Source organism: Triticum dicoccoides, chromosome 4B (assembly GCF_002162155.2).
Source record: "Triticum dicoccoides isolate Atlit2015 ecotype Zavitan chromosome 4B, WEW_v2.0, whole genome shotgun sequence".
Taxonomy (NCBI): Eukaryota; Viridiplantae; Streptophyta; class Magnoliopsida; order Poales; family Poaceae; genus Triticum; species Triticum dicoccoides.
The window spans coordinates 622,329,913-622,339,490 of record NC_041387.1 but is presented as its reverse complement, the minus strand read 5'-3'; the positions used below and the strand labels follow the sequence as shown (position 1 = coordinate 622,339,490).

The 9,578-nt window shown below is 43.6% G+C and overlaps 2 long non-coding RNA genes across 3 annotated transcripts; both read left to right on the top strand.

The window, feature by feature from the left end:
- Positions 1-43: 43 nt before the first annotated feature.
- On the top strand, positions 44-2,079 carry LOC119294056. The gene is made up of 3 exons (XR_005143315.1): positions 44-1,342; positions 1,478-1,658; positions 1,738-2,079. It is a non-coding gene; the product is annotated as an uncharacterized LOC119294056 (long non-coding RNA).
- A 251-nt stretch (positions 2,080-2,330) lies between these two features.
- On the top strand, positions 2,331-3,985 carry LOC119291822. Of its 2 annotated transcripts, none has more exons than XR_005142652.1 (3): positions 2,331-2,599; positions 2,677-2,951; positions 3,660-3,985. It is a non-coding gene; the product is annotated as an uncharacterized LOC119291822 (long non-coding RNA). The 2 variants fall into 2 exon arrangements; XR_005142653.1 differs by lacking the exon at positions 3,660-3,985 and adding an exon at positions 3,189-3,653.
- Positions 3,986-9,578: the final 5,593 nt, after the last annotated feature.

Sequence of the window (9,578 nt, the reverse complement as noted above, 5' to 3'; positions counted from 1 at the left end):
AGAACAATATAACAGTGTAAAAGACACCGTGCTCATATTATGATATGGTGTTAGGTTTACTTGCCTACAAGTTTGGTTCCACTTGGTACGGGCACCATGCTCTGCTATCAGCGTATCTGTAGTATCAGGGTATTGTTACTACCTTGAATGCTGAATTTAAGGCTGACTGATCATGTATTAGTCTGACTCCCTTCTGAATTATACATAAGCAGATTTTAGCAGGTCATCCCATGGTTGTCCACTAATCTGGTGTCTGGTCCATCTTCTTACCCTTGCAATTTTAGTATCATCTGTCCAATCTTGCCCTGACTGTGTATAGACTGTTGAATACTTCAAACAATGAGCAATTTGAAGTTCAGAAATATGACAAATATCTAAAAATGGATTCGTTTTTGGAGAAATAACATTGTGTAGAGTGGAAATGCAGAACTATATGTTCCTATTTCACCAACTGGTATTGAATATGTGGTCAATCTTTGTAGAAAAAACTACAAAGTCTAAACGTTAGTGTGTGATACATATGGAAAATTGTGATGTCTATTTTTTTGAAATATTTTTACTTTATAAAAAGTTTTAAACAGGGCATAGCATTAGGTTTCATATTTTTGGCCAAGACGCTCGCGAGGCGATGGCACATGGCCGGCAAGGCTCGTTCTTAAGCGCACCAGCCCGCAATTGAGGCGGCGCCCACGGCGCAGCCGTGGCCTTCGGAACGCACCGCGGGGGCAGTGCTACCGGCCACCAGCGCTGCTCCTCCCAGACGGTGGTGCCTATGGCCATGGTCCACTGGCCCCGGCCGGGCTCCCTGCGGAGGCGTGTGGGTGGCGGCCTCTGACTTGAAGTCTTCTTGAGATTTGTACGTCGATTGCTTGGTCGTCTCTTTGTGCTGTCACTACGTGTACTGAAGATTAGTTACTTCGCTTTGACTTGGAGCGAGGTGCAGTGGTTTCAGGTTGCTGATGCTGATATTTTCATGTGATGTTTGAATGATTGTGTGTCTGACCAAGCGTAGTTGCGCTTCTGACAATGTATTGGCCTTCCTTTGCTGCACCGAAGTTAGTGAATTGTTCACCATGCTTGACTTTGTTCTTAGCAGGGAAATTTGTGGTGATTCGTAATCAAACTTGCAAAGAACATCCTTCTGATTATGTTTGAAGAGGTACGATGGATGGTTGAGCTGAGACCACTGTTTGATATTTGTTTGCCTTTGCTTTGTAACCAGTGAGGGCTGAAGTGAATGAATCTGGAAGTGCTTTAGTGATTAATGCTCTGTCCCAAGTTAAGCATATTCTACTTCCGGTCACTGGCCGCAAGCCTTACCTTTCAGTTCTAATTCCTTGAGGTACCTTTGTGATGCCTTTATTTGTCCATGTCATTATTGTGCCTGCCATATGGAATTTTGAGTTTATCTTTGGTCAGCTTTCTTATCAAATGATAGCCCTTTTTGCTCAAGTTGATTTGATTAAATCATTTTCAGATCACCACAGTTGTGAATATAGCCATTGTTTCAACAGAACAAACCTAAGCTTAGCATGAAAGAGAGTATGAAAGTTCTGATCTCTTCAAAATATGTGAGGGGCCTTGCTACCTTAGTTGTTGCATATGGCATTATAATCAATTTTGTGTAAGTCACATGGAAATCGAAGCTCAAGGCACAGGTAATTTTTTCCGGCTTTTGTTTTTCTTCTTTCCTTGTACTCCTTTAACCTTTTCATGGTTCCTTATTCATTTTGGCAGTTCCCCAGTCCAAACGAGCACTCATCTTTCATGGGTGATTTCTCTACCGCAACTGGACTTGCAACTTTCATGATGATGCTGTTAGGCTGGATTACATTCCAAAGATTTGGTTGGGGGGTGGCTTCCATTATCACCCCCATAGTTTTGTGGTGACTGGCGTTGGTTTCTTTTCTGACTTTCAACAAGTGCAGTTCATTGCCGCAGAGCAGTCTTAGAAGATCCGTGCACATGTAGCCTTATTTCTTATTCCAAATTTCATCATACAAAAAAAATACTCAGTGTAACCTCATTTCTGATGTTTGCGAAAATTAGATTATAAAAATGTTGCATAATGGCACATGAAGCAGGTTACATTTCATTTTTTGCCCGGTGCAACGCACGGGCATTTGTACTAGTATCTAATAAGTATAAAAAATATTTTTTTTGTATGATCCATGTTTAATTAATATGTATACACTTTAATATATACTCCTTCCGTTCCTAAATATAAGTCTTTGAGGAGGTTCCATACGTTTCAGTGTAAAATTCGTCACGTACAATTTTTTGGTTGTTTCCTAAACTACCCTCCCACCTCTCTCGTCCACTCTCTCTCTCGCTCACTCACCCACTCTCTGGCTCGCCCCAGTCGAATCCCTAGCTCGCCGCTGCCGCTGCCGCCTCTCCCTCGCACTCGTCGCCAGCGCCTCTCAGTCGCCCGTGTTGCCGGCGCCTCTCCCTCGCCCGCGTCGCTCTGCCTCTCCCTCTCGTGTCGTCGCCGCCACTCCATTGTCCCTCTCGTCGTCGGCCCTTCAGGACCCCATTTTTACTTTCCGACAGGTGGATCCGAAGCGCGGCGGCTCGACCTGCAACGCCGGCAGCTGCGGTACATCCCCCCTCCCTCCCTTGCTGCTGCTCATGCCCGACCAGGGCTTTAATCTGGAGCTCATTTAACTTGGCCAGGGCTTTAATCTGGAGCTCCATGGCGTCCCACAAGTGCGGCGGCCAGATGGAGCGGATTCATTGCTCCTGCGTGCACCGGGCGCTCCGCGGCCTCCTGTTCATCAGCAGCAACAAGGCCAGCAACGTCTGGAGGGAGGTGCAGGGCAACTTCATCCCCTTCTGCTGCTGCCCAATGTCGAGGACGGTCCAGTAGCCGCCGCTCGTCCTGGCGGTGGACGACAGCTTCGTCGACTGCATCGTCATCTCCAAGATCCTCCGCAGCTCCAAATACAGAGGTGAGGCACCATCTCCATCTCACTCCATTCCATGACTGAATCTGAATGCACTGCAGCCTAGGCCAAGCAGACCTCAATGACTGTATCTGAATCTCTGTAAATCTGTATAAATCTTACTTCATGCACTTGTTGCAAGTCAATTCATCACCCTCCTCTCATTGGCAGCCAATTCTGAAACGTTTGCAAGTCAGTTCATCCTATTAACCTCGCCTGAATAAATGTTCTGAAGTGTTTTAGGTGGACACATTGCTGGAGCCGTGTGGCACTCCTAATGGTCTCAAGCATACTCCCGTAAAACATTTGGAGTACATTTGTTGGTTGAAGTACCAAGATATTTGTGGAACTTCATTGAAGGAGTAAAACATTTCCAGTACCAAGATTGCAGTAAATTTTGTGGAACTTCACTGCTTGAGACCATGTTAATGATGATGCTTGTGCAGTACCAAGATTCAGTATCAGTAGTCGAGTGTTGGTTGAAGTGACTGTTCAATTGTTCAGTGTTTGTTTTGTTATCTTCATTTCGGAAATTTATCTTTCCATTCCTTCTTACTTGTTCGTCATGTAGAGACTATACTGCTTTACTTCAGATAAGTTTTCTTTAAAACCAAATGAATTAGGACTTGCATTTTTTAATTTAGAGTTTATGCACCTAATTTAAAGTTTAATTTCCTAGTAGATTTTGAATGTCTTTTCTTGGTTCTCTACCAGAAAACACGGTACTGCTGGTACCCAACAACACCTCTAAGAAGGGACGCGGCGATGACGATGCTGCTGCCAAGGGTTTCCCCCGGTACACGGCGAGGAAAGAGGAAGGGTAGCCCCGACGCCCTCCAGGAAGGTCCCCGGCCCCCGCGTCACCTCACGAAATTACCCACGAAATTCAGGAGTGTAGCTAGGGGTGGCTAGGGTGACCGAATTTCCCCGTTGCCTATATATAGTATAGAAATGATTGTTGTTGTTAGAAATAACCAAATTTATGTGAACCTTTTGTGTATACATGTTCCTTTTTTCTCATCACAATTTATAAAAACTTATATGAACCGAGGGTGTACCTTTTTTGGTTAAGGTGCAGATACCACATGGTGTATCATGTATGATAGTAGTACTATGATCATTAATTCGAGTCGTTGTCGCCTCGTAAAAGAAGATGCCTGCAGTACACAAGTGCAGTCAATTGAGAAAACGGGTTTCCCCCGCTTTGTATTACAAAGCAACCAACCGATACAACCGACGATAGGGGCTAGGGCGGAAGCAGCACAAATACGCCCAAAAGAAAGGAAAGAGAAAAAAGAAAAGAAACAAATGCCGATAACGGTGGATCGACAAAAACGACGAAGCCTTGTGACCGCTGCGTCCACCGGAGATCGCCCACCAAGCTCCGAGACTCCGAAGTGCTGGTACCCAACAACACCTCTAAGAAGGGACGCGGCGATGACGATGCTGCTGCCAAGGGTTTCCCCCGGTACACGGCGAGGAAAGAGGAAGGGTAGCCCCGACGCCCTCCAGGAAGGTCCCCGGCCCCCGCGTCACCTCAGGCACTCCGGAGCTCGCCACCAGACCGACCACCACCCCGCGCCAACACGGACACGAAGCTTCACAAATACGCCCAAAAGAAAGGAAAGAGAAAAAAGAAAAGAAACAAATGCCGATAACGGCGGATCGAGAAAAACGACGAAGCCTTGTGACCGCTGCGTCCACCGGAGATCGCCCACCAAGCTCCGAGACTCCAAAGTGCCGGTACCCAACAACACCTCTAAGAAGGGACGCGGCGATGACGATGCTGCTGCCAAGGGTTTGCCCCGGTACACGGCGAGGAAAGAGGAAGGGTAGCCCCGACGCCCTTCAGGAAGGTCCGGCGGCACCCTCAGACGCCCCTGCGTCGGTGTCGGCCAAGCCAACAGAGATTTCTCCCGATCCCAGTCTCTACCTCAGGCACTCCAGTTTAAGAGTTGCTGTCAGCGCTTGCCACGCTGACACGCTGTGCTATCCTGCAGCGTGGGAAAGCTTATAAACATGTTGAATCTACCTTTGACAAGCGATGTGGTATTAAAGCGTAGAGCCACGCAGGAATTCTAAACTGTGGTGTGTGCCGCAGTGCACTGGGCTACATTTTGGCCCAATATCCACACAGGGCCGTTTCTCTCAAATGGGCAACTCGTTCCGCGGCGACTATATCTCACCTTCAGCGAGACCTGAAGCGGCTACAGTTGTCGGGCAGGCCCATTACGCGCACATTTAAGGAAAGCAGAAGAAAAAAAAGATAGAACAAGGGGTCGAACGCTGGAACTCCAGGAAGGCAACGAGCGCAGCTATCTATCACGCCCACCAACTTTTTTTAAAAAAAACCCACATATATTTGATTAAACAAACAGGTTACAAATAGTACATATGTAGATGTCTTGCAATATTGCATCAAAGATTCTGCAAGAAGCAAAACTAAAATTTCACTGTGACATAATCTTGTGCCACACCGAAACGTCGCCCACCATCGACCTCCATCGCCACCAAGGCAATGCTGAAGAAAGAAGGGAGTTACCGTCATACCCAGATCTGGAGGAGCACCTTTGCATATAATGATGCTTTTCGAGCCGATGAACCGGACCGCCGCAAATGACGGGACCGAGGCTTTGTAGCACGTCAGCTGGGGTTCTTCCCCGTGTCCGCTAGATCCTAGTGTCAGCAACTTCATCCGATGCGATCGAAGAACAGGAACGCTGCTGCTTGCCTCCATCCACTTATCCCATTGCAAGACACCAAACACAACCGAGACGGTCGACACCAACGCCACCCGTGAGAGTGTCATGTGCCGACCATCAAACACAAATCTCATCTGATCTGAACACCGAGCCACCTGCTCCTCAACGCCACACATTAGAGTGCCACCGAGATGAGGTAAGAGCAGAAGCAGATTATTTCAACGTGACGCTGTCTCCATCATTGATGCAGCACCTCTGAAAACAAACTATGCCTATTCAATCTCCCCACCAAAGAGAAACTATCTGGGTCCCCGCCCCCTCCCGCCGCCGGAGCGGCAGACGGAGAGGACGAGGACCCACGTTGTTGTCGGTGTCGAGAGAAGCAGCCAAGAATCGCCTCCAGATCGCCCCTTTGAAGCGGTTCCAGAACAGCGAACGAAGCGGTAACATCACAACCACCAAGTGTTCCTGTTAAGTAGCGGGGACGCGACCTAGTTGAAGCAAGTATAGCCGGCTTTTTCTGGATTTTTTTTAGTTTTCTCTTGTTACTTTTCTTTTTTTTCTTCCCCAGGTTTTCATTTGTTTCCTTAGTTTATATTTTTCTTTTTTCCTTTTTTTGCTTTCATTTCTACTTTGTATATGTCAATGAACGTTTGACATTTTTCAATACAAATTTAATATTTTTTTAATACATGGTCAACATTTATTATACACATTCAAACATTTTTCAAAAGCTTTCTTAACATTTTCAAATATGCAATATTAAATTTTTTAACACACGGTCAAAAAATTTTCTATACACATTTAACATTTTCCAAATGCTTGATTAAAAATTTTCAAATACTTATTCAATATTTTTTTCAAATGCTTGATTAACTGTTTTTTATATAAATTATCAAAAAATAATCATTTTTTAATACATGGTCAACATTTTTTCTATACATATTTAAAATTTATCAAATGCTTGATCAACATTTTACAAATAATTGTTCAATTTTTTTTCAAACGCGCGATTCACATTTTTATATACATGGTCAAAAAATTGAATCATTTTTTAATACTAGTAAGATGCCCGTGCTACGCTACGGAATCACAAAAGAATAAAAAAAACACAAGAATGTTCCAAGACATTGATCAAATCGATGTCATATAGTTGCGGAATCACAAAATATAGAAAACACAAGAATGTACCTAGACATTGATCAAATCGATGTCATATAGTTGATAGGTACACATTTAGCACAATCAAACATACGTTTCCAACCAATAATATCCTTCTTCTAAGCCAAACATTTAGATCATATACCGACTTCTCGTCGAACCTACCAAAAAAAAGGAAAATTAGCAACATAAATATTTGCAAGTGATGTAGGTCGAATAGTAATCAAATAACTACAGGAGAACAACTGAGCAATATTTGACGAAATGCTAAACTGCAAGTGCCCACAAGCACACATATTCCTTAACTAAAATACATCTACTCACAACCAGACTGCGCTGAACATGCTAAATTACAGAATATGTTCTAGCGGTTGTTGCCTTGCAACCATGAAATAGTAGTCAACATAAACAAAATGGTATCATTTTTAATAGGAATCTAAATCTGCCAAGACACCATATAATGCACAAAAATCTAATTCGGTCTCGTCATCTCTGGCTCCACTTCGAGCCCTTGCAGTTTGGGGCGTAAGACCTGCTGCTTTCTTGACCTTGTAGTTCTTCAGCTTCACACCTAAATCCAAGGGTTTCTCCTGGAAACTCCTAAGCTTATCGAATATCTTTTTGACCTGCCATGTAAATCATCGTTTTTCAAAAATTTCAGTGATTTGGTGAAAACAAAAAATCCAAGTGTAGTTTGAGCTGATACTAAGTATATATGTGCATATGCATGACGAAGTCATGCGATTTTATATAAAGGGAAATATAACAAACCTAGCTTGGAGAATTTCTGTCTAACCAACTCTTCTAAAACAAGCTGATCCACCACAGAATCAAGTACAGTGAAGTTCCATACGAAGCTGGAATAGGTAGCAAAAATTAGGAGACAACACGTAGGAGAGAAGACAATATATCAAGGGCAGGCATTATCCTCTGTTTCAATGTAACGTAATCCTAAAAGGCCAGCAGAGTTTGAAAATCATGCCTTTATGTATATTGACATCTTGATTTCCTAGTGTAATCAACACTAAACCAGAATGCCAAAGAATAAAAAGCTTCAGGCTATGCAACGAATACATTACAGTGGTAACTACTAACAAGCTACCTGGACCACCCAGGTGTTGTATTTTCTCCAAACTTAATCCCAAGTTACATATTGTTGGTATATATCAGTGTGCTATTCTAGTAAACCTTGACCATATATATCAACACCCGTTGTTGAAAAAATAAGTGGAAAAGGACAAATATTATCCTGTGTCCAAATTCTGGTTAAAAGGCACCCGAGATACCAGGGTGAATATTAAACAAAGAAAAACATGCTTTTTTTTACCATCTATCAGTAAAATCAGATTATCTAATCAAACTTAACTGCCCCAAAGGAACTAATACTTTACATTTTTAACTACAACCAATTCACCATTATATGTTAATCTAAATAATGCAGCCTATTTGGCTGTCATTGTAAACTCAGTGGTTATATCTTATTTGTACAGAAGAATTGCTGGAATGAAAAGTAAGAAACAATCAATTTTTGTTCTATTCCCAAAACATTCCCAGATACTACGGCAAAAAAAGATCTGATTCTTCCTAGTGCATTGAGTTGAGCGTTTACAGGCAGCCAAGCAAAATTGCAAATACGCTCACACTACTCCCATCCTTGGTTAGGGTCTGGCGGCTAGAGATCTGACCAGAAGTTGTATATAAAAGAATGTAGACGGGAAGAGATTAGAGATGGAGAGGAAGTAGTCCAGCATAGCACCTCCACCTCAACCATCACAACAGAACAAGCCGTGTAGCGCATCAGGGGAGAATAGCAGTAGGTGGTGGCGGCGCCGCCGTGGATGAGCAGCGCGCAGCCGGTGGCTTACTTGCGGAGGATGGCGTTGGAAGAGGCGGGGACGGCGCGGAGGAGACAACTATGAGGACGGGGGTGGACGGTAAGGCTATTGAAAGAAACAGAGGAGGTAGCGGAGGTGTCGGGGCAAGGATGGCATTGGCACTCGGCCGCGTACTTGCCAAGATCGACGTTGGGAAGATTGGGAAGGGGACGGAGCCACGGAGGAGACGGCGAGGAGGTGGGGCGTCATGGTGGTGGTCGGCGGTGGGGCATGAGTGTTGGGGTGGATAGCGCCGACACCAACAGCAGCGCGACACCTCTCCAGATCGTTCCACGGCCTCCCTTTTTTTCTCTCAGATGGACAGATGAGGCAGGGGGGAGATGGACTGAACAGGAGATACAAGGAGTCATCTGCAAACAGAGGAGGAGTGGCGGGTGGTTTTTTGCAAAATTGCCACCGATTGCCCAGCTAGCGTTGGATTTAGATCCGATGGCCATAATTGAGGGATGGCAGGCACACCATCACCACCAACTCGGGTTTTTATAGGAGTAGAGAAGATACATGGTTAACATTTTTTCTATAAACATTTAACATTTTTCAAATGCTTCATCACCATTTTGAAAATACTTAATCCATATTATTTCAAATGCTTAGTTATCATTTCTATCTACCTAATAAAAATTCATCATTTTTTAATACATGGTCAACATTTTTTCAATACACAGTTAACATTTTCCAAATACTTGTTCAAAAAAATTCAAATGTTTGATTAACATTTTTTTAGTACATGATCAAAAAAATTATACATTCTTCGTATACATGATAAATATTTTTTTCTACACACATTTAACATATTTCAAATGCTTGGTCAAAATTTTCCAAATGTTTTTATAGAGTCTTTTGTTACATATATATTTTGAATATTTTAAAGTATA